Genomic DNA, 23,452 nt, shown 5'->3' on the forward strand with positions numbered 1-23,452 from the left:
AAACGACATAATAATGAAACAATAATTCTTAATCTTGCTAAGAATTTTTAAAATAATAAAAATAAGACATTATCTGGATTTCCATGGAGACCAAAGGGACAAATACAGGGAAAATAAAACCAGATGATCGGGAGAGGTACCCCGAATCTTCAAGCTAGCTTGTGTTGTCTCCTCCATTACTCATCATCCGGAAATGATGATAATGGGAACAAGACCGTGAATATCAACTACGACATGTTAGCGTCGTATGTAGGGGAAGCAGGGATGTTACTGTCCATAAATGGAAAAAAAGAACAATTCGGGAGATGGAATATTAGCTGTACTTGCCGCTGGGAACGTTGTAACTAAAGTTTAGGGCTAGTTACTGATGTTGAAGAGTCCGTAGTGTGTTTCTACAGGGCATATCCTATCGATATGGTTATTGAATTGCTCAGTGAATTGCGCTGTGAATTGATGCGATACACCATTTGACGTTAAATAGTTGTTATTGGATTGATCCACAACTTACAAGAGAATTTTTTATAACAGCATGTCTAAAATACAAAATTTGGAACTATCTTAAAGCTGTTGGTCTGTATCACAATATAGGAGTCATCATAATCACATTTCTTATTTTAAACTATATATGATTTTATCAATACAAGCATATTTTCAACATATTTCGTGATGATGATGCTTATTTTTTTATATTCATCTTTATTCACGTTTATTTTGGCCCTAATGACATGTACAGTTTTAAACAGACAAAAGGAAGACATTGGAACTCCTCTAAAGTTCCCAGGAAAAATCCAACAATAGCAGATTCATTTCACATACAGCTCCATCACGCCACTGCTTTGACCTGCTATATCTCGGCAGTCATGCTGTGGACAAGCGTATGGTAATTCAAAATGACAAAAACAATCGAAATGGTCCAAAAATCATATTAAAGTAGGTAAATACAAAGGAAGTGTGTACGGGTGTTCTACAAACCACAGTCTTCATTTACTGCTTGTACAACAAAAATGTGTTTATCTTAATAGAATCCATTAATAATACCACGAAACTACAAAAAAAAATGTACAAACAAAATATTTCAAACCATAGAAGCACAAAACATGAAATGAATTATTACAATAATGGTCTGGCTACTGGCTAACATTCATTAATTGTTTGGAATGTCTCACTGCTCAGTAAATACAATTCGCAAAGTTCAGCTGGTTCATATTTTGCAATTGAGGCAGTTAAACAATATGAACGAGAATCGTGTTGAACTCTTGTACAATTGAACACGAGATAATACCGGAACTGATATTTCTAGGGCACTTCAGGAAGACACCAAGTCTGAAGCGTTTAAAAAAGTGTAAATTTTGACGTCAATTAATTAAGCTGTAGAGCTTGGCGTTAATTGCACATGCTAAATATAGCACGTGACTGTTGTGAAGACCTCACTGACAGGAGAAATCCGACTGGCGTCATGATTCAATCAGACTCTTGAATAGAACGAGTGGGATTTCAGATTTCAATGTCGGAAATTAATCAACCTGCTATTATTTATCAACTGAAGGAGATCGCCTATATCATCAAATTTTCTAAATTTATTGGGTTTTCTGCATAAACTGTTAAGTGACATTTCTCTCCTAAAATGCAAATCCATTTTAACTTGATTGCATCCTCTGGGTGATAAATGCGATAATTTAGTACGTTGCTTTGGGAAAATGACAGATGTGTTGGGAGAACGGTTGAGATTCCTAATGTGATCGCTACAAATGTTATTTCGACCATGACATCCATCTTTGTTGTTGAATATGGGACATATGGGAGATTGTAATATTACGTCAAGTTCATGCCCCCCCCCCCCCCCCCCCCCCCCCCCCCCCCCCCCCCCCCCGCACCCTCATGTGCAGGTTTTCGCATCCTGAAACAATATTTTGTTTGTTTTATTTCAAGGTTTTATATATTGCCGGGTCTTTTTCACTGTTTGCTCTAATTCAGTCAGATATAATACATAAAAAAGAAATGTTTGGTGGAATCGAGGTTTGAAAATCCATGTACCTTAGATATACGCTACAGTATTCATAATAGGTAAATACGACGTCATGACTGTGCTAGTAAAACGTCACGTGATCTTATTCTACTTGTGCGTTTTCAAATTTCTCCATGAAAATCTATAATATCTTTTCGTTGGTATCTTGCCCTAGTTTTTTTTCTCTGAATGAGTACAACTATTTCGTGTTAACATCAGTATTCTCCGATGTTTACATTGATCGCGTGTATTCCAGAATACATTTCTAGTCTGATTACTCCCTCGATACCTGTGACATGCCCAAAAGCTGTTGGTACATGTATCAGACCCAGCCGAGGAAATCCCGAGGAAAGTTAAGGTTGTCAATTAAATTGTTTTTTCCTAGCTTACCAAACACGACCTGAAGTGTTGGTACTTTTTGTTTGAAGACTTTCGGTTAGTAAGATACGAGCTGACATTTAAACCTCCGACGGAAATATGCAAGAAAAGCAAAAATCTGTTCATGCAGTCGATTATTTAAGTGCTAAGTTATTGTATCACAGATATCTATCCATGAAGAACATCATTTTGTTGGAGCCATTTATTCTGGTTTTAACATGATGTTGTTTTGTTCATTCACTCAATTAAAATTCAAACCATAGCATTGCAAAAATGTAAATTCATTATCGCACTGTAGAATGACAGTATGACACAATCCAGTATGTCCCACTCCAGTATGACACATTGCAGTATGTCACACTCCTGTATGACACACTTCAGTATGACACATTGACACAAACCGATATGACACAATCCAGTATGACACACTCCAGTATGATACACTCACACACGCCAGTATGACACACTCCAGTATGACACACTCCAGTATGACATACTGACACATTCCAGTATGTCAAACTGACACACGCCAGTATGACACACTCCTGTATGACACACATCAATATGACACACTCCCTTATGACACACTGACACATTCCAGTATGTCACACTCCAGTAGGACACATTGACACAAACCAATATGACACAATCCAGTATGACACACTCCAGTATGATACACTCACACACTTCAGTATGACATACTGACATATCCCAGTATGACACACTCCAGTATGATACACTCACACACGCCAGTATGACACACTCCAGTATGACACACTCCAGTATGATACACTCACACACGCCAGTATCACACACTGACACACTCCAGTATGACACACTCCAGTATGACATACTGACACATTCCAGTATGACACACTCCAGTATGACATACTGACACATTCCAGTATGTCAAACTGACACACGCCAGTATGACACACTCCTGTATGACACACATCAATATGACACACTCACTTATGACACACTGACACATTCCAGTATGCCACACTCCAGTATGACACATTGACACAAACCAATATGACACAATCCAGTATGACACACTCCTGTATGATACACTCACACACTCCAGTATGACATACTGACATATTCCAGTATGACACACTCCAGTATGATACACTGACACATTCCAGTATGCCAAACTGACATACGCCAGTATGTCACACTCCAGTATGACACATTGACACAAACCGATATGACACAATCCAGTATGACACACTCCTGTATGACATACTGACACATTCCAGTATGACACACGTTGACACACTCCTAGTATGACAACACTCCAGTATACAACTGACACAATTCCATAGCATCCAGTATAACTGACACACTCCAGTATGCACACTACCTTATGACACACTCAATTATGACACACTCTCCTATGACAACATCTGAGACACATCCAGTATGAACACTCCAGTATCAACATGACACATGAACCCATATGACACACTCCAGTATGACATACTGACATCCAGTATGACACACACACTCCAGTATGACACACTGACACATTCCAGTATGCACAACATCCAGTATGACACATGACACACTAGAGACCATATGACACCATCAGTATGAACACACTCCAGTATGACACTACATCAGTTGACACACATCACATCGTATGACACACTGACACATCCAGTATGACACACTGACACACCAACACCTGCATCAGTATGATACACTCACACACTCCAGTATGACATACTGACATATTCCAGTATGACACATACTGACACATTCCAGTATGTCAAACTGACACACGCCAGTATGACACACTCCTGTATGACACACATCAATATGACACACTCCAGTATGACACACTGACACACTCCAGTATGACACACTCCAGTATGACACACTTACACACTCCAGTATGACACACTCCAGTATGACAGACTGACACACTCCAGTATGACACACTCCAGTATCACACACTGACACACTGACATACTCCAGTATGACACACTCCAGTATGACACACTGACACACTCCAGTATGACACACTGACACACTCCAGTATGACACACTGACACACTCCAGTATGACACACTGACACACTCCAGTATGACACACTGACACATTCTAGTATGACACACTCCAGTCACACTCCAGTATGACACACTGACACACTCCAGTATGACACACTGACACACTCCAGTATCACACACTGACACACTCCAGTATGACACACTGACACACTCCAGTAAGACACACTGACACACTGCAGTATGACACACTGACATAACCCAGTATGACACACTGACACACTCCAGTAGAACACACTGACACACTCCAGAATGACACACTGACATAATCATGTATGACACAATTTACTCACTGACACACTCCAGTAAGACATACTCCAATGAGACACACTCCAATGAAACACACTGACACACTCCAGTAAGACACTCTGACACACTCCAGTATGACACACTTACACACTCCAGTATGACACAATGGCACACTGACACACTCCAGTATGACACACTCCAGTAAAACACAGTGACACACTCCAGTATGACACACTGACACACTCCAGTATGACCACACACACACTCATGTATGACACACTGACACACTAATGTATGACACAATGACACAATCCAGTATCACACACTGACACACTCCAGTATGACACACTGTCACACTCCAGTATCACACACTGACACACTAATGTATGACACAATGACAATCCAGTATCACAAACTGACACACTCCAGTATGACACACTGACACACTCCAGTATGACACACTCCAGTATGACACACTGACACACTCCAGTATGACACACTCCAGTATCACTAACATCCATGAAACACACGACACTCCAGTAGACACACTCCACTCCAGTATGACACTACACTCCATATGACACACTGACACACTACACACACGCACTCAAGACACACTGACAATCCAGTATGACACACTACACACTCCAGTATGACACACTGCTACACCCATAACACTCCCAGTAGCACACACTGACACACTCCAGTATCACACACTGACACACTCCAGTATGACACACTGACACACTCCAGTAAGACACACTCAAGTATGACACACTGACACACTCCAGTATGACACACTGAGACACTCCAGTATCACACACTAACACACTCCAGTATGACACACTCCAGTATGACACACTCCAGTATCACACACTGACACACTCCAGTATGACACACTGACACACTCCTGTATGACACACTGACACACTCCAGTATGATACACTGACACACTCCAGTATCACACACTGACACACTCCAGTATGACACACTGGCACACTCCAGTATCACACACTGTCACACTCCAGTACCACACTGGCACACTCCAGTATCACACACTGTCACACTCCAGTACCACACACAGGCACACTCCTGTATGACACAATGACACACTGACACGCTCCAGTACGACACGCTCCAGTAAGACACACTCCAGTAAGACACACTCCAGTAAGACACACTCCAGTAAGACACACTGATACACTCCAGTAAGACACACTGACACACTCAAGTATAACACACTGATACACTCAAGTATGACACACTGACACACTCCAGTAAGACACACTCCAGTATCACACACTAACACACTCCAGTATCACACACTCCAGTATCACACACTGACACACTCCAGTATGACACACTGACACACTCCAGTATGACACAATGACACACTGAAATACTCCAGTAAGACACACTCCAGTAGAACTCACTGACACACTCCAGAATGACACACTGACATAATCATGTATGACACAATTTACTCACTGACACACTCCAGTAAGACACACTCCAATGAGATACACTCCAATGAGACACACTGACACACTCCAGTAAGACACTCTGACACACTCCAGTATGACACACTTACACACTCCAGTAAGACACACTCCAGTATCACACACTAACACACTCCAGTAAGACACTCTGACACACTCCAGTATGACACACTTACACACTCCAGTAAGACACACCGACACAATCTAGTATGACACACTGACACACTCCTGTATGACACAATGACACACTGACACACTCCAGTATGACACACTCCAGTAAAACACAGTGACACACTCCAGTATGACACACTGACACACTCATGTAAGACACAATGAAACACTCCAGTATCACACACTGACACACTCCAGTATGACCACTGACACACTCATGTATGACACACTGACACACTCCAGTATGACACACTGACACACTCATGTATGACACACTGACACACTTATGTATGACACATTGACACACTCAAGTATCACACACTGACACACTCCTGTATGACACACTATCACACTCCAGTATCACACACTGACACACTAATGTATGACACAATGGCACAATCCAGTATCACAAACTGACACACTCCAGTATGATACACTCACACACTCCAGTATCACACACTGACACACTCCAGTATGACACACTGGCACACTCCAGTATCACACACTGTCACACTCCAGTACCACACACTGGCACACTCCTGTATGACACAATGAAACACTGGCACACTCCTGTATGACACAATGACACACTGACACGCTCCAGTACGACACGCTCCAGTAAGACACACTGATACACTCCAGTAAGACACACTGACACACTCAAGTATAACACACTGATACACTCAAGTATGACACACTGATACACTCAAGTATGACACACTGACACACTCCAGTAAGACACACTCCAGTATCACACTAACACACTCCAGTATGACACACTCCAGTATCACACACTGACACACTCCAGTATCACACACTCCAGTATCACACACTGACACACTCCAGTATGACATACTGACACATTCCAGTATGACACACTGACACACTGACATACTCCAGTATGACACACTGACACACTCCTGTATGACACAATGACACACTGACATACTCCAGTAAGACACACTCCAGTAAGACACACTGACATACTCCAGTAAGACACACTCCAGTAAGACACACTGACACACTCCAGTAAGACACACTCCAGTATGACACACTCCAGTATGACACAATGACACACTCCAGCATTTCACACTCCAGTCCAGATTATCCGGAATGCCAGATGTTTTTAGGATATGGACCAGGTTATCCGGAAGGCCATGTGTTTTGAGGATAAGGACCAGGTTTTCCGGAATGCCAGGTGTTTTTAGGATAAGGACAAGGTTATCCGGAATGCCAGGTGTTTTGAGGATAAGGACCAGGTTATCCGGAAGGCTAGTTGTCTAAAGGGACAAGACCGGGGGCTTGGGAAGATTTAGTGTCTAGAGAAATAGAACCAGGCGCTCCTTAAGATAAGGTTAGGTGTCTTAAGAAATAAGACCCAGGGGCTCCGCAAGGTGTGATGTCTTTAAGTTGGTGTCTATTGAAATATAACCAGAATTCATTTTGGTAAACGTCCTGCTTTTACATTTACAATCGAAACATTATTTCATATTTACCACAATTCCGAAACAAGTTATGTCAATTTATATTGCAATTTTTGTCCGGGATGAAAACGAGCGAGGAGTCTTTGTGGGTGGAGAACGGACTATGTCGTCACGTCTGATTTAGAAATCGAATAATTCTCGCCTTGGCTAAAGATGAGTGTACTGTCACTTCGCCAGTCGACCTCCCTTTTGAAGCTGAGCTAGTGCAAGGAGGTGACTGCACAATTCTCACTAGAAAATGTGAACGTTAGGTTGCTGAAGAGATAAAATGACACGTTGAGTGCGGCCTGCATCATCACACGGCATAGCTTAATACATCACTTGAATTATTTGCATTGAATTTAGCACTCGCCTCTTTGCAAGGCGTTACCATGAATCAAAGGCCAGATTCGTTCGTCTGTTAACACATAGCGTGTGTAAAATGATTGAATGGATTTGAACTTCAATCATTTCACTGTTTTTTTAATGTTTTTTCCCCCTGTTATTATCATGTAACGGCTACGGCTAATGTTATTTACCGATCTGTACACCAAATATCGTAGTGGCATTGGTATAACGCCATAAACACCACTGGCATTTTTTGGCGAAAAAAAAATGTATATGTTGGTGCACTCAAATTTTATCGCGTAACTGAATTTTAACAGATTAGTTTAATAATGAACTGGTATTATCACCGTCCTTGCCGTGGAAACCAAATATAGCGAAACTGCAATTAGTGTTGTCATGATTTAGCAGAAGTCATTCAGTGCGAAAAACACAAACATTCGCAGTACCTGATTTAAGTACGGAAATCCAAGACTTTGTTTAGTAGCAAGACTTCTTTGTATTCCACAAGGTCCTTCCCACTGCAATGCTGCTTCGACACGTTTTCATTGCCTGAGTCGTTATGGTACTAAAGCATTGAACTGCCTTCACTGGAAAGTAATTGTCCTGTTATTCGCACAGAATTGCAGACAATTTGAATAACGCGCGTTCTGTGAAAATTATACCACAATAACTTTCAAAGGAAGGAAGTTTGATACTAATATTTTAGTTTTTTATTCAGTTATTTCTTAAATTCAATCTGTAACAGTGTTATTGCATTCAAAAGTCAAATTTCGCGCTATCGGTGGGATCTATTCTTGTGACGTCACGAATACATGCGACCGTTACGGAAAATTAATACATTTCGTGGAAATCAACACAAAATCATCAATTTCATTTCAACATTTGGACTTATATACTCCATCGTATGGTGGCTCGTTAGGACTTATCAAATGTTCCATTCTCGCTCTTTCAACCTTAGGTCGAAAACACGAGAATGCGAAATCGCGACGGCGAGGGAGCGAAAACGCAAGAATGCGAAAACTCGACGGCGAGAATGCGAAAACGCGACGATGAAAACGCGAGATTAGTCTCGCACTCTCGCCATCGCGATTTCGATCCCTTACCGTCAAGTTTTCGCATTCTCGCGTTTTCGATCTAAGCTCGAAAATGCAAGAACTTGAGATAAGGCCTCACATCCTCGCTTCCTCGCGTAAAGAAAGTCCACTTATTTTCACTTGCGTATTAAACTTTAAGCGTCTGGAGGAACGGGATGCAATTCCGCATTCGATTCGGCATATACAATGGCCTCGAGTCTAGTGTTGATTTTATATTTGTTTTAGCCAGTTTCCTGTTGTGAGCATCTGATCATATTAAAAAATGATTTGTAAATATCGAAAAAATAATGTCGTTATTGCCACACCCGTCAGGGCTCCTTGACTTAAATTCGGTGTAAGCTTCAATATTAAGTCTAAGCGAAAATATAAGTTCAAGTTCAGACAGAATCAAAGGATTGGCGTTAGTGGGGTTCAGTAGTCTGAGCTACTTTTGTCAATCAGCCGTTCAGTGATGTCCTTCTATCCACGTATGCAATGAAGTCTTACGCGACGAATTTCAGCCCTTATGTACATTAAAGCGACGAGAAGATTATAGATGATCCTCTCAAGAGATCTAATGAAGCTTTTTAGTAATGAAGACCACGGAGACATACTGAGGCCTATATGTACGGGGATCTGTCAGCTTAACTCTGTCCAAACACGACCGTGGCGGGCCTTTAGCCCACATCTCTGCTAGGAACTAGATAATCAGAGTATATCTTTAATTATTTCCTCATGTTCATGCTTGATGCAAGACGAATCCAATGTTTGGTCTAACGTCTATGAACACCATGTGATTATTTCGAAGATATGCTTTTTAATGAAAAGATGGCTACTATTTTTGGTCAAAATTTTACTCAGATGATAAGTTAAAAAAATACATCCCCATAAACGACACAGAATAGAACAAATCCAGAACGGTAAGTATCAGACTGAACTCAAACTCACTCAACCCCGTTAGAATTATAGCGACAGTCGTAAACCTATCTTTTAGTTACCATTTGACAGCTAATATACACATGTTTTACAGTTAAATGATAGGAATAAGTCAGTACCATACCGCTGATGATTTAGTAATTCTTATTCTGAAAGTGGTTGCTAGGCAGAGGCTCTCTTATCCTGCACAAAACTCCGAGAGGGGAAAAAAAAAAAAAAAAAGGGTTTCATCACACGCGTTTGCTATGAGTAGGTATTCCGTCCTCGTAGCCGCTAAGGTCAATAGAGAAAGTCGTCCACGTGATTATTGAGCATTTTAGGGCATTTCATATTAACATCCCTCTGGGCGATCATAAAATAACACATGCCACATTTCCCAGTCAGGCTATGATGACAAATAGCTAACCAATGTTAAACAGTCACCATTTTGAAAAGGAAAGTATGGCAGAGAGCAGTAAGTAATGGCATGCTATTAGATGACAACAGACTGGAGAAATCCATTCTCCAGCTGCTCCATTTCAATCTGGAAGCATATGTATCAATTTTAGGTATACATTTGTACATCACAGCTCCTCTGGCCTAGACAGTGCTTTGCATTTGATTATATATATTTAAACACTATCTGTGTCACATGAAATGATCCCGTATAGAGATCTACCTTTAAACATGCATATATTTCTGTTTTTATGTATACTGTGACTCATACATATAGCCGTATATAACGATTTTACTTATATAATTTTGATCATCTTCTGTGTTTATCAACATTCGGTACGGAATGGCATTTCAACCAAGTCTGGTATCTTAAAATGTATTTGCATTTCATTATTATATAACCAATTTAGCCGATTTACCAATTATCCCATCTTGACCTGAATCAAGATTAAATAACTTTGTTCGTTATTTTTTCTTTCTTTTTCTTTTTTTGAAAAACTAATCGTAGCAGAAACATTAGGAGATACTCGGCACGAACAGTAGAAGACAGTTGAGGATTTCCAGGATGAGGTTTGCTTGGCGACTGATGTCAATAAATTCTTCAACAGAATCCTAATTAAAATTTTCCGTCAATATCAGGGCAAAATGTCATACCAAATTTACGATTCACAGCGATTCAGTAAAAACAGGATGTACAGCTATGTCAAAGTAGAGTAGGCGCCACGCTTCACAGGCAGGTCAAAGTTGAAATTAAAATGTTACGTTAAAAGTATTGTCGACAGTATCACTTGGACGACGAGGACACGGATCCCATAGTTTCTTTAATCTACAGTTCTAATTCTGAATTTTCATTTTCGTTATTGCATATAGGTTCTACATTTGAACGACAGCATTTTGTTTCATTGTTTTATATGAAATAATATTCTTTTACGGTCACGGTGGCTTATTCATTATACATTGGGATACGTTTCTAGGGAAGACTACGAACCGTCACGTGATGTCTGGTTGTTTTAGGAAGATATAATTACCCTAGTTCACCTAATTCGCTAGCAGAGCCTAAAACTCGTCTTAAAATATGCTTGAATCAACCACGAAACTATTGTTTGCTGTAAGTGCATTCTAAACAACTTTTTGAAAACAGGAAAAAAGAAAACACAAATAAAAGGAAGTAATGAGTGATTAAGATTTTGTTTGCTATTAAAATGTTTGCTAGATACTTTATTTAATAATTTATAAGCGGAATTTTGATATATGGCATGATTGGAAGCGCGTGACTTTTAATTAAATGCGACATTGCGTTTTATTTCAAATTTTGCTGAATTGGATATATTAAAAGTGTTCCACCCAAAACATTAAATATTCATCAAATGTTACGGGAATTATGACTATTGGTTCACTGTATTATACATATGGGATGGCGGAGAGAGTAACGAGTGCATCAATGTCCAAAAACGGAAACATATGAAGAATCATGTTACCTGTTGTGAAACAATATTGGGCTTCAGAAGGTCTTCTCAAATTGCTCGAGCGCGAATGGAATTGTTTTACAGCTAATGAACCCGAATGAAGAAGGCCCCGTATGCTAATCACTCCCCATATCCCAGTTCTCGCAAAACGTTTTTATTTGAAATGTATATCCACCCTCATACTTTCCGATTATATGTACATGTATATACATTTTTGTATTTCCATAATGCAAAATGCTTTGAATTTCACCTCCCCCCCCCCCCCCCCCCCCCCCCCCCCCCGAATTATTCTTAATTTATGTATCTATCAAGACCACATCAAAGATTTATGTGATTTGAAATGTGCGAAATGTGAAAATGTCGCTTTAATTTCTAGACCAATCGTCGTATCCTCTTTTCATCTTGAAAAGTTACGTAGAGAACTAATAGACAAGAGGAAATCTATCATCGACTGTTATTGAGTATCTCTGTATATATGTTTTAATTCTAGACCCATGTCTACCAATATATCATAATTATGTTTCAACGGGGCTGTTTCCTACGATTGTGAGCTAAATCAATCTTACAGCTTCTTTTCAGTAGTATTTATTTTTATGAACGATTTTCAGGAACCTTTTCGCTAGGTTGCTTAAAAAACAAAACATTGCGGTTTCTTTGTGGTTAATCTTCATGTATTTATAGGGGTAGTATGACGGATTGGTTTTAGATCGATTATTGTCGTACACGCTGTGGTAAACCTAACCCTCTATGACGTTGGTATTGTCGATGGTTTCTCTTGTGCTTGTTTGTATTGTTCATTTATTTATGTTTGGTTGACATTAATCTTCTAGTGCTTGCCATTTCTAATGATAATTTGTATCTTGAAATCTGACTAGTTTTCGTACTCCACTGCTCATTAATTGCCTCAGACATACCTCTACAGAAAATTTAATATTTTCTTTTTTCACGGAAAATTTAAATTTATTTGAGGTGAGACTGTAAAGATAGTTCATGCCATAGATAGCTCAATTTGTACATGTATATACCTTGTTCGCCCTTAACGTAAAAGTCGTATGACATATGAAATATAATACGATATAATGCATATCTGTAGCCATAGAATCGCTAGATAAGGCATTCTTTCTTAAATCGTTCTTTAAAATGTCATCTAACTCCTTTCCTAGTGCAAACGTGTTTAACTATACAACGATTCGATAGATTTTAACACTTTTGCACTTGCCAAGGAGTTCAATGACATTTTAAGAAATGCTTTACTTTAGTAACAGAGACTGAAAGTAATAAGAAAATTAATAATTACTAAAATAATTGAAAATTGATGTGATTTACGAGTTGCGTCATTAATGATAAAACTGTTTTGTTGCAACTGTTACTTGTAACATATTTTCTTATGTTACAAGTCCTGTTGGTGTAGTGTTCATAATTAAAATCCTAATGAAACAAACTTGATAGAAAATTATAATATAATCAAAAATCTTTTTTTTTTTTTGAATACGCTAGTTTCCTAAGTGCATATAAATAGAACAACCATATATACAATAAATGTATTTGTTTTGCATTTATCTGTAGTATTTCAATTGTTATATGGTGAACTGAATAGGCACATTCTACCAAACCAATCCGAATAGAATAATTTGTTAAAAGCTGTTACTTATTTTTTCTAAAATGTGATTTTTTAAAAAAAAAATAGAAGAAAAAAAAAGGAAAAAAGTTTTTTCGTTTGATTGTTGTTCGTTTTTTTTTTTTTTTTTTATAAAACAAATCTTTGTGCAATTTCCTCAATCATATGACAGATAGGTCCATTCAACGAAAAATGAATCCAAATAGAATATCTCTTCAAAAAAATAACCTGTGTATTTTTGGGTTCGCTAGGTGCAATATTATGAGCGACAGATGTGTAGTGTGACTGTGTTGCCTTTTCTCTTTCGTTGATACTAGAAATAAACTAATTTGAATAAAGGCGGAAGTAGAAGCAACATATTAAATTATCTGTTCGTCTTAATGGAGTTTGGGGACAAATAAAAACAAATAAAAGACATCAGTCGAACAGTTAGTGTATCAGATGTTTTCTTTATGTGAGTGACACAATCTAGCGATGTCATTAAACTACATACAATGTACATATGGAGACGTCTAGCGTTTTAACAGAACAATATTCGGTCAATAAGTGCTTTTGATTCCAATCGTAAAACGTCGATAAGGAAGTGTTATTTAAAAAAACAACTTTATCGCTAAAGGTTTGTAATACATCTTCGGGGCATTAATGCATCTTTAGAGTAAGTTAATGTTGACTGATACATATAAAGGATTGTAACACAAATGACAAAGGAAGACAATTATGTGACTCATGCCCTGGCTGAGCCTCGAACTAGCGATCCAGGGCATGTAATCGCCTAGCCAGAAATACCCGCAGCTTTTTTTTTCAAAAAGAAAGCTTCAACGGTGCAATTAGATGCCATGGTAATATGAATGATTGGGGTCATTATTCTGAATACATACATGTATATATATTGAAGACGTAGGGGAACGCTAGAGACCAAGTATGTAAGAAGGTGTGCGTGAGCTCCAGTGTGTTGGAAAAAAAGTCTGTGTGCCAGTGTGTTGGATGGAAGGTCTAGGTTGGGCCCCGGTATGTGTGCCAGTGTGTTGGATGGAAGGTCTAGGTTGGGCCCCGGTATGTGTGCCAGTGTGTTGGATGGAAGGTCTAGTTTGGGCCCCGGTATGTGTGCCAGTGTGTTGGATGGAAGGTCTAGTTTGGGCCCCGGTATGTGTGCCAGTGTGTTGGATGGAAGGTCTAGGTTGGGCCCCGGTATGTGTGCCAGTGTGTTGGATGGAAGGTCTAGGTTGGGCCCCGGTATGTGTGCCAGTGTGTTGGATGGAAGGTCTAGGTTGGGCCCCGGTATGTGTGCCAGTGTGTTGGATGGAAGGTCTAGGTTGGGCCCCGGTATGTGTGCCAGTGTGTTGGATGGAAGGTCTAGGTTGGGCCCCGGTATGTGTGCCAGTGTGTTGGATGGAAGGTCTAGGTTGGGCCCCGGTATGTGTGCCAGTGTGTTGAATGGAAGGTCTAGGTTGGGCCCCGGTATGTGTGCCAGTGTGTTGGATGGAAGGTCTAGGTTGGGCCCCGGTATGTGGAAAAGCGTGCGTTTGAGCCAAGCGTCTTTGTAAGCGTACGTTCGAGCACCGCTGGGTTAAAGGCGTAGTAGTCTGAACCCTTGTGTGTTGGAAAGGAGGACGTAGTTTGGGCCCCAGTAAGTTAGAAGCCGTATGTTTGAGCCAAAGTGTGCGGGGTGACTTTTTTTTGAGCCCGATTTGTTGGAAGGAGTAGTTTCAGCTTTGCTGTGTTGGAGAGTACAGTTTGAACACCGGTATGCTGGAAGGCAAAGTTTGAGACCCTGTGTGTTTGAAGGCGTCGGTTTGAGCCCCAGTGTGTTTGAAGGCGTCGGTTTTAGCCCCAGTGTGTTGGAAGGCGTCGGTTTGAGCCCCAGTGTGTTGGAAGGCGTGCGTTGTTGCCCTTTGTGTTTAAGGCGTGAGTTTGAACTAAGAGAGTTTGTAAACAAATATTAGAAAATAGAATGTAATCTTCTTTTAAATGTAGTACTTACTGTCAACATATTTGCATATCATGCATAGGTACATGACAAGTGGTAGTTGAGTTTGTGTGTGACAGGGAGCGTTGTGTGTATTATAGTGGTAACGTATCCGAGCGTACGTGGGTACTTGTGTGACGCCTTGGTAAGGTATGTATAAGGTGCATATCATTATTTTTATCCTGGAAGAGTCACATTCAATTTGTATTGAACCTGATAAGCTGCAAGGCTTACAGAATAAAAGCAATTTAATTATGTCCCCTGGGCGATATACTGATATGATTTGTTAAAATATATTCCAATTCAAATTTATATAAACCATATCGTATTTCAAAATCCATATTTGTCTCCCTCTTCTCCCCGGCGGCAGCGCTAGTTAGATTTTAAATGTTATATTGTTGTTTGACAATCAGCAAGGCAATGGAGTATTAACTTCATGAGACGCCTCCGAGGAAACCATATTTCAGGGAGTTGTTTATAATATGTAATAACGTCTAAGCGCATATCCTTGTCGTAGTCTTTTTAAGTACCACCCGATATAGAAATTATCCAATGAAAAAATCAACATGGTTACCCAGTACGTTTTGAGTAAAAGGAAGGTAACCCTAGAGGAGAGTAGAGAACTAAGGGAGGTTACCCTGGGGGAGAGTAGAGAACTAAGGGAGGTAACCCTGGGGGAGAGCTTTGAAAATAAAATTGCTGGTTTTCAGATTATATTACTGATATATATGTTTTTCTTATAGTGAAATAAGTGTCCGGTGTTTTGGTATATATTTTTGTCATTGTCCGTATTCCATGTAAATTGGTTCCCTCTTCAGTCACCTTCCATGCGTACGCAACAGAAAACTTGAAGCGAGTAAACATCTTGAGTAGGAATTCCTACTCCAACGTGTGTGCATCTTTGTCGCGCATTTTACGTCATCATGGAGATGGTTACTTCCGCTGGAGGAACATACGTCAATGGTGTCATAGTCGTAAGCACATAAGACACCTTTTACCTGACGACATTTTGAAATGAGAAACTTAAGATCCTCTTCGTTTGTTTATCGATCAAAGGGTATATATTATATTCTTGACAATCAATCCGCTTGATACAAATGTAAATTAGCAATCCGCACGCCACCCGATATAGAAATTATCCAATGAAAAAATCAACATGGTTACCCAGTACGTTTTGAGTAAAGGGAGGTAACCCTAGAGGAGAGTAGAGAACTAAGGGAGGTAACCCTGAGGGAGAGTAGAGAACTAAGGAAGGTAACCCTGGGGGAGAGTAGAGAACTAAGGGAAGTTACCCTGTGGTAGAGTAGAGAACTAAGGGAAGGTAACCCTGGGGTAGAGTAGAAAACTAAGGGAGGTAACCCTGAGGGAGAGTAGAGAACTAAGGAAGGTAACCATGGGGAGAGTAGAGAAATAAGGGAGGTTACCCTGGAGGAGAGCAGAGAACTAAGGTAGGTAACCCTGGAGGAGAGTAAAGAACTAAGGGAGGTAACCCTGGGGTAGAGTAGAGAACTAAGGGAGGTAACCCTGGGGGAGAGTAGAGAACTAAGGGAGGTAACCCTGGGGGAGAGTAGAGAACTAAGGGAGATAACCCTGGGTGAGAGAAGATAACTAAGGGAGGTAGCCCTGGAGGAGAGTAGAGAACTAAGGGAGGTAACCCTGGGGGAGAATAGAGAACTAAGGGAGGAAACCCTGGGGGAGAGTAGAGAACTAAGGGAGGTAACCCTGGGGAGAAAGTAGAGAAATAAGGGAGGTAACCCTGGGGGAGAGTAGAGAACTAAGGGAGGTAACCCTGAGGGAGAGTAGAGAACTAAGGGAGGTACCCTGGGGGAGAGTAGAGAACTAAGGGAGGTTACCCTGGGGGAGAGTAGAGAACTAAGGGAGGTAACCCTGGGGTAGAGTAGATAACTAAGGGAGGTAACCCTGAGGGAGAGTAGAGAACTAAGGGAGGTAACCATGGGGGAGAGTAGAGAAATAAGGGAGGTTACCCTGGAGGAGAGTAGAGAACTAAGGGAGGTAACCCTAGAGGAGAGTAGAGAACTAAGGGAGGTAACCCTGGGGGAGAGTAGAGAACTAAGGGAGGTAACCCTGGGGGAGAGTAGAGAACTAAGGGAGGTTACCCTGGGGGAGAGTAGAGAACTAAGGGAGGTAACCCTAGAGGAGAGTAGAGAACTAAGGGAGGTAACCCTAGAGGAGAGTAGAGAACTAAGGGAGGTTACCCTAGAGGAGAGTAGATAACTAAGGGAGGTTACCCTGGGGGAGAGTAGAGAACTAAGGGAGGTAACCCTGGGGGAGAGTAGAGAACTAAGGGAGGTTACCCTAGAGGAGAGTAGAGAACTAAGGGAGGTAACCCTGGGGGAGAGTAGAGAACTAAGGGATGTAACCCTGGGTTAGTGCAGAGAACTAAGGGAGGTAACCCTGGGGGAGAGTAGAGAACTAAGGGAGGTTTGTTGTTTGTTTTGTTTAACGTCCTATTACATGTAACAGCCAGGGTCATTTAAGGACGTGCCAGGTTTGGAGGTGGAGGAAAGCCGGAGAACCCGGAGGAAAACCACCGGCATACGGTCAGTACCTGGCAACTGCCCCACGTAGGTTTCGAACTCGCAACCCAGAGGTGGATGGCTAGCGTTAAAGTGTCGGGATACCTTAACCACTCGGCCACCGCGGCCCCACTAAGGGAGGTAACCCTGGGGGAGAGTAGAGAACCAAGGGAGGTAACCCTGGGGGAGAGAAGATAACTAAGGGAGGTAGCCCTGGAGGAGAGTAGAGAACTAATGGAGGTAACCGTGGAGGAGAGTAGAGAACTAAGGGATGTACCCTGGGGTAGTGTAGAGAACTAAGGGAGGTAACCCTGGGGGAGAGTAGAGAACTAAGGGAGGTAACCCTGGGTGAGAGAAGATAACTAAGGGAGGTAGCCCTGGAGGAAAAGTAGAGAACTAAGGGAGGTAACTCTGTGGTAGAGTAGAGAACTAAGGGAGGTAACCCGGGGGAGAGTAGAGAACTAAGGGAGGTAACTTTGGAGGAAGAGTAGAAAACTAAGGGAGGTAACCCTGGGGTAGAGTAGAGAACTAAGGGAGGTAACCCCGGGGTAGAGTAGAGAACTAAGTGAGGTAACTTTGGAGGAAGATAAGAGAACTAAGAAAGGTAACCCTGGGGTAGAGTAGAGAACTAAGGGAGGTAACCCTAAGGGAGATTAGAGAACTAAGGGAAGTAACCCTGGGGTAGAGTAGAGAACTAAGTGAGGTAACCCTGGGGGAGAGTAGAAAACTAAGGGAGGTAACTTTGGAGGAAGAGTAGAGAACTAAGGGAGGTAACTCTGGGGTAGAGTAGAGAACTAAGTGAGGTAACCCTGGGGCAGAGTAGAGAACTAAGGGAGGTAACCCTGGGGGAGAGTAGAGAACTAAGGGAGGTAACCCTTGGGGAGAGTAGAGAATTAAGGGAGGTAACCCTGGGGGAGAGTAGAGAACTAAGGGAGGTAACCCTGGAGGAGAGAAGAGAACTAAGGGAGGTAACCCTGGGGTAGTGTAGAGAACTAAGGGAGGTAACTTTGGAGGAAGAGTAGAGAACTAAGGGAGGTAACCCTGGGGTAGAGTAGAGAACTTAGGGAGGTAACTTTGGAGGAAGAGTAGAGAACTAAGGGAGGTTACCCTGGGGGAGAGAACTGAACCAAGGGAGATAACCCTGGGGGAGAGTAGAGAACTAAGGGAGGTAACCCTGGAGGAGAGTAGATAATTAAGGGAAGTAACCCTGGGGGAGAGTAGTGAATTAAGGGAGGTAACCCTGGAGGAAGAGTAGAGAACTAAGGGAGGTAACCCTGGAGGAGAGTAGAGAACTAAGGGAGGTAATCCTGGGGGAGAATAGAGAAATAAGGGAGGTAATCCTGAGTGAGAATAGAGAACTAAGGGAGGTAATCCTGGGGGAGAATAGAGAAATAAGGGAGGTAATCGTGAGTGAGAATAGAGAACTAAGGGAGGTAATCCTGGGGGAGAATAGAGAACTAAGGGAGGTAACTCTGGGGGGAAATAGAGAACTAAGGGACGCAGCCCATTTGGGAGAGTAGAGAACTAAGGTAGATAACCCTGGGGTAGAGTAGAGAACTAAGGGAGGATAACCCTGGAGGAGAGTAGAGAATTAAGGGAGGTAACCAGTGTATCATCGCGTGGCTTGATTTGACAGTAAAATTGACGGAAGTTACACGTGGTAACGGGAAACCTAACAGGCGCCACATCTTCGGGACTTCCTTACATGTGCCTCATGTGGTGGCAGCATCGAACCCATTACATATGTTACATCGTACATGTAGTTTAGAGCACGCGCACATTTCTGTACCATATTTTTCTTTACGTGTCAATTGATGGTATCTTTGAATATGTTGTTGTTTAATTGTCTCTTCAGTTCCTGGAATGGCGCATTTCTATGGAAGTACATTTGTGTTTTAACAATGTTTCAATTAAAGTACAAGATGGTACAGTGTGTTTAATAGCAATGACTACATACAAGATATTTTCACAAGGGCACCGGTACTTTAAAAGTCCGTATGCAAATGCATTAGGTATGTATCACTCTCCATGATTACTGTTAACCAAGTACTTAAGTGGTCGGTTTGTGGTCAATGTAAAGAGAGGATTATCCGTTAATCGGTTAGATTGTGACGGAATAATCCTTAAATTATCGTCATTAAATACCAGTTAAGATATTAGGCTGGTATGTATGACGTACATCCAACCCTATAACTGAATCTTTAGATAGCACCACAACCAAATGTATAAAGCACATTTATTTCATTCAATATCGATGGTCAATGAAATTAAAACCATTCTAATCTACACTTCGTTCTTGTATCTGTTTCTCTGATTTGACCAATAAGTGTGTCCATTCAACCCGATTGAAAATGAGAATCGGGTATTTTTTGAAACTTGAGATATGTTTTCAGTATAAAAGGCCTTTGACTAGTAAAGGTACCATCTCCGGTACAAATGGCGAATCATGTATGATTATACCTTAACAATGAATATTTATCAATTTATCGTAGCAATACAGATTTACTATCATAATGTAACAATAAACATTTCTTATCATACCGTAACAATGAAAATTTACTATCCTACTTTAACAATGAACAGTTATTATCATGCCGTAACAGTAAACATTTATTATTTTACCTCAACATAGAACATTTATTTTGAACATTGATACATTTTTTAACATCTACATCATTTCAAATTATGATCTACGATTGCAAGGACATCCTTCTTAGCATATGTTAATGCTGAACCGTCCCCTTTAATGTCAATGATGCTTATCTTGTTAGTATAAGAAATCAAACAAAATTTTCGTTGAAACTAGGATGATTGCAAAAGAGGTTTGAATTTGGTATCGTTTGTGTCAACAAATCATGACCAACTCTCTACATTTATCACGATATCAGCCTATTATCGATTGAATTCGCATGTGTAATATTTTTGCACATTCAATATGCAATTGTGACGTTATAACATGGATGATGACGTCATGAATTAACAATGGCGTAACAGAATGACGTTAGGTTTTCCCTCGACATTAGGACTTTAAACCTGAAAAATGTAAGTTTCTTACTTATGTGTTAAAACGTGTCTTAGATTGGTCTTCATACAGGAAAGTTTTGAACATTAATCGTAATTATCTGACCACAGTTAATGTCTTTTTGATTTATCGTTTAGTGGTTGCTAAGTTTATTGACAATTATTCCTCCTAGGAAGATTCTTCTTTGAGAATTGGTTTTAAATCACTAATTGTTTATAACGTGGTTGTTTTGGCAGATCGAAACTATAGATTATGATCCGTCTGTCTAATGGCATTGGGTGACATAGAAACTTTAGTTCGATGTTTTTTCTTTGTTTTCAAGACTGAAATGTTTATCGCAAGTTCCTGCATAATATCAAAATTTGATAACTTAATGCTAATTTTGTTTTGCACTTATTTCACAAATACTACATATTACATGTATTAGCAGTTCGAAAACACGGACACAAAATATGTGAAAACACGGATACGATATTAAATCAGGGCAATTAAATGCGACATGTTGGACAGGAAAATGTCAACTCTCATCAGTGAACGGTATGTTGTTTCAACATTGTGATTTTTTTCGATTGCTCTTGTCAACAGTAGTAGACAGGGATGAGAAATGTCGAAATGCTTTATTCTTAATAATATATTGTCGTATTACACTTTCAAGTTTTACCATTAAAGACATCAAATTACCATTTGGAGTGTGAAGACTCAATATTAGACGTGTAAAATATCAGGAGTGCTGAACACGAAAGGTTCAACAGAGCACAGCTAACGTATCAAATGTTCAGGACACGTGTCCAACATAGCACGTGCAAAATATAAAATATGTGTTAGTACCAATGGCGTGTAGAATAACAAATATGCATATATTCGATAGAATCAACAGCACGTGTAAAGTGGAAAATGTGCCAGTACATATCAGGTCTAGCATAACACGCGTGAAAATCCAATGTGTCAGCACATCATGGATTCAACACCTCATGGGTTCAACACGGCACGTGTGAAATATCCAATGTGTCAGTCCATCATGGGTTCAACACGGCACGTGTGATGAATCTTACGTGTCAGCACATCATGGGTTCAACACAGCACGTGTGAAATATCCAATGTGTCAGCACATCATGGATTCAACACATCATGGGTTCAACACGGCCCGTGTGAAATATCCAATGTGTCAGTACATAATGGGTTCAACACGGCACGTGTGATGAATCTTACGTGTCAGCACATCATGGGTTCAACACGGCACGTGTGATGAATCTTACGTGTCAGCACATCATGGGTTCAACAGAAGACGTAAGTGTCACCACATCATTTTCTCACAGAGCACGTGTAAAGTACCAAATGTGTCAGCACATAATTTTCTTACAGAACTATTGCAAAGTATCATGGAATCACGTGAAGCAACGATGGATACCTAGGGTTTATATATACATGTATGTTACATTAACACATAAACACGTACTTACCCTTCAAGCATTGGAGACCCTTGTTACGTAATCCCATAGTTATCGGTGGTAAAACGGAACCATCTTGATAATTTAAGATAAAATTCACAATTCACAATGTCACAATTAATAGTTGAATTATGGCGTCGCTTAATCTATTAGGCGTTTACAGATTTCCCGTCACAATATCTATCATTTTAGATTTGATGTCCATTGGTTATGTTTAGTACACAAGGCAGTCAAACATCTTTCTCGCACAATCAAAACCATTGTCACATCTTTATAACTGCAGCCATTCCTAGAGTCAATATATAAACTGGTTTTAATTAAGTTGTCTCTAAAGGTAACCTTCACATCTGTGACAAAGTTTGAACGCCTACGATCTGCTTCTTAATTAAGTTGTATGCGCCCTTTATAATCCACCCGTCTCCATCAAGCCTAAGCGATGTGTGTATAGTTTACGCTACGATAAGTTCAGCCTGGAACCGTCCCAACTCGTCCGTGGCTCAGACATGTGTATAACGCCGATCTGTTTAAAAACCCCAATTGTGTTTTTATAACTCTCTATCAACAGTGATTAGTGGATCCAAACTATTGAAGATAGTCATAAGGCTTCGATGTATACGTACAGTGTGTATTGAGTGTATTCTAAGCGTGTTGCATGAGATTATAAAAAAACAATAGGTCGATATTTTGACACAAAGAGGACAGCAAAAATAAAAGAATAGTCAACCTTTTTAAATGGGGTTTACGGTGAGCGGGTTAAAGGTCAACG

The 23,452-nt window shown here is 40.5% G+C and overlaps 1 protein-coding gene across 1 annotated transcript in view; it reads right to left on the minus strand.

The window, feature by feature from the left end:
* LOC117343766 (corticotropin-releasing factor receptor 2-like) overlaps window positions 1-23,130 on the minus strand; it is a 161,692-nt gene extending 138,562 nt beyond the window's left edge. Inside the window, exon 1 of the mRNA XM_033906254.1 lies at window positions 22,699-23,130. The gene's annotated coding sequence lies outside the window, so the exon portion shown is untranslated. The remainder of the gene's footprint in view (window positions 1-22,698) is intronic.
* Window positions 23,131-23,452: the final 322 nt, after the last annotated feature.

This window comes from Pecten maximus, chromosome 15, assembly GCF_902652985.1.
Source record: "Pecten maximus chromosome 15, xPecMax1.1, whole genome shotgun sequence".
Taxonomy (NCBI): domain Eukaryota; kingdom Metazoa; phylum Mollusca; class Bivalvia; order Pectinida; family Pectinidae; genus Pecten; species Pecten maximus.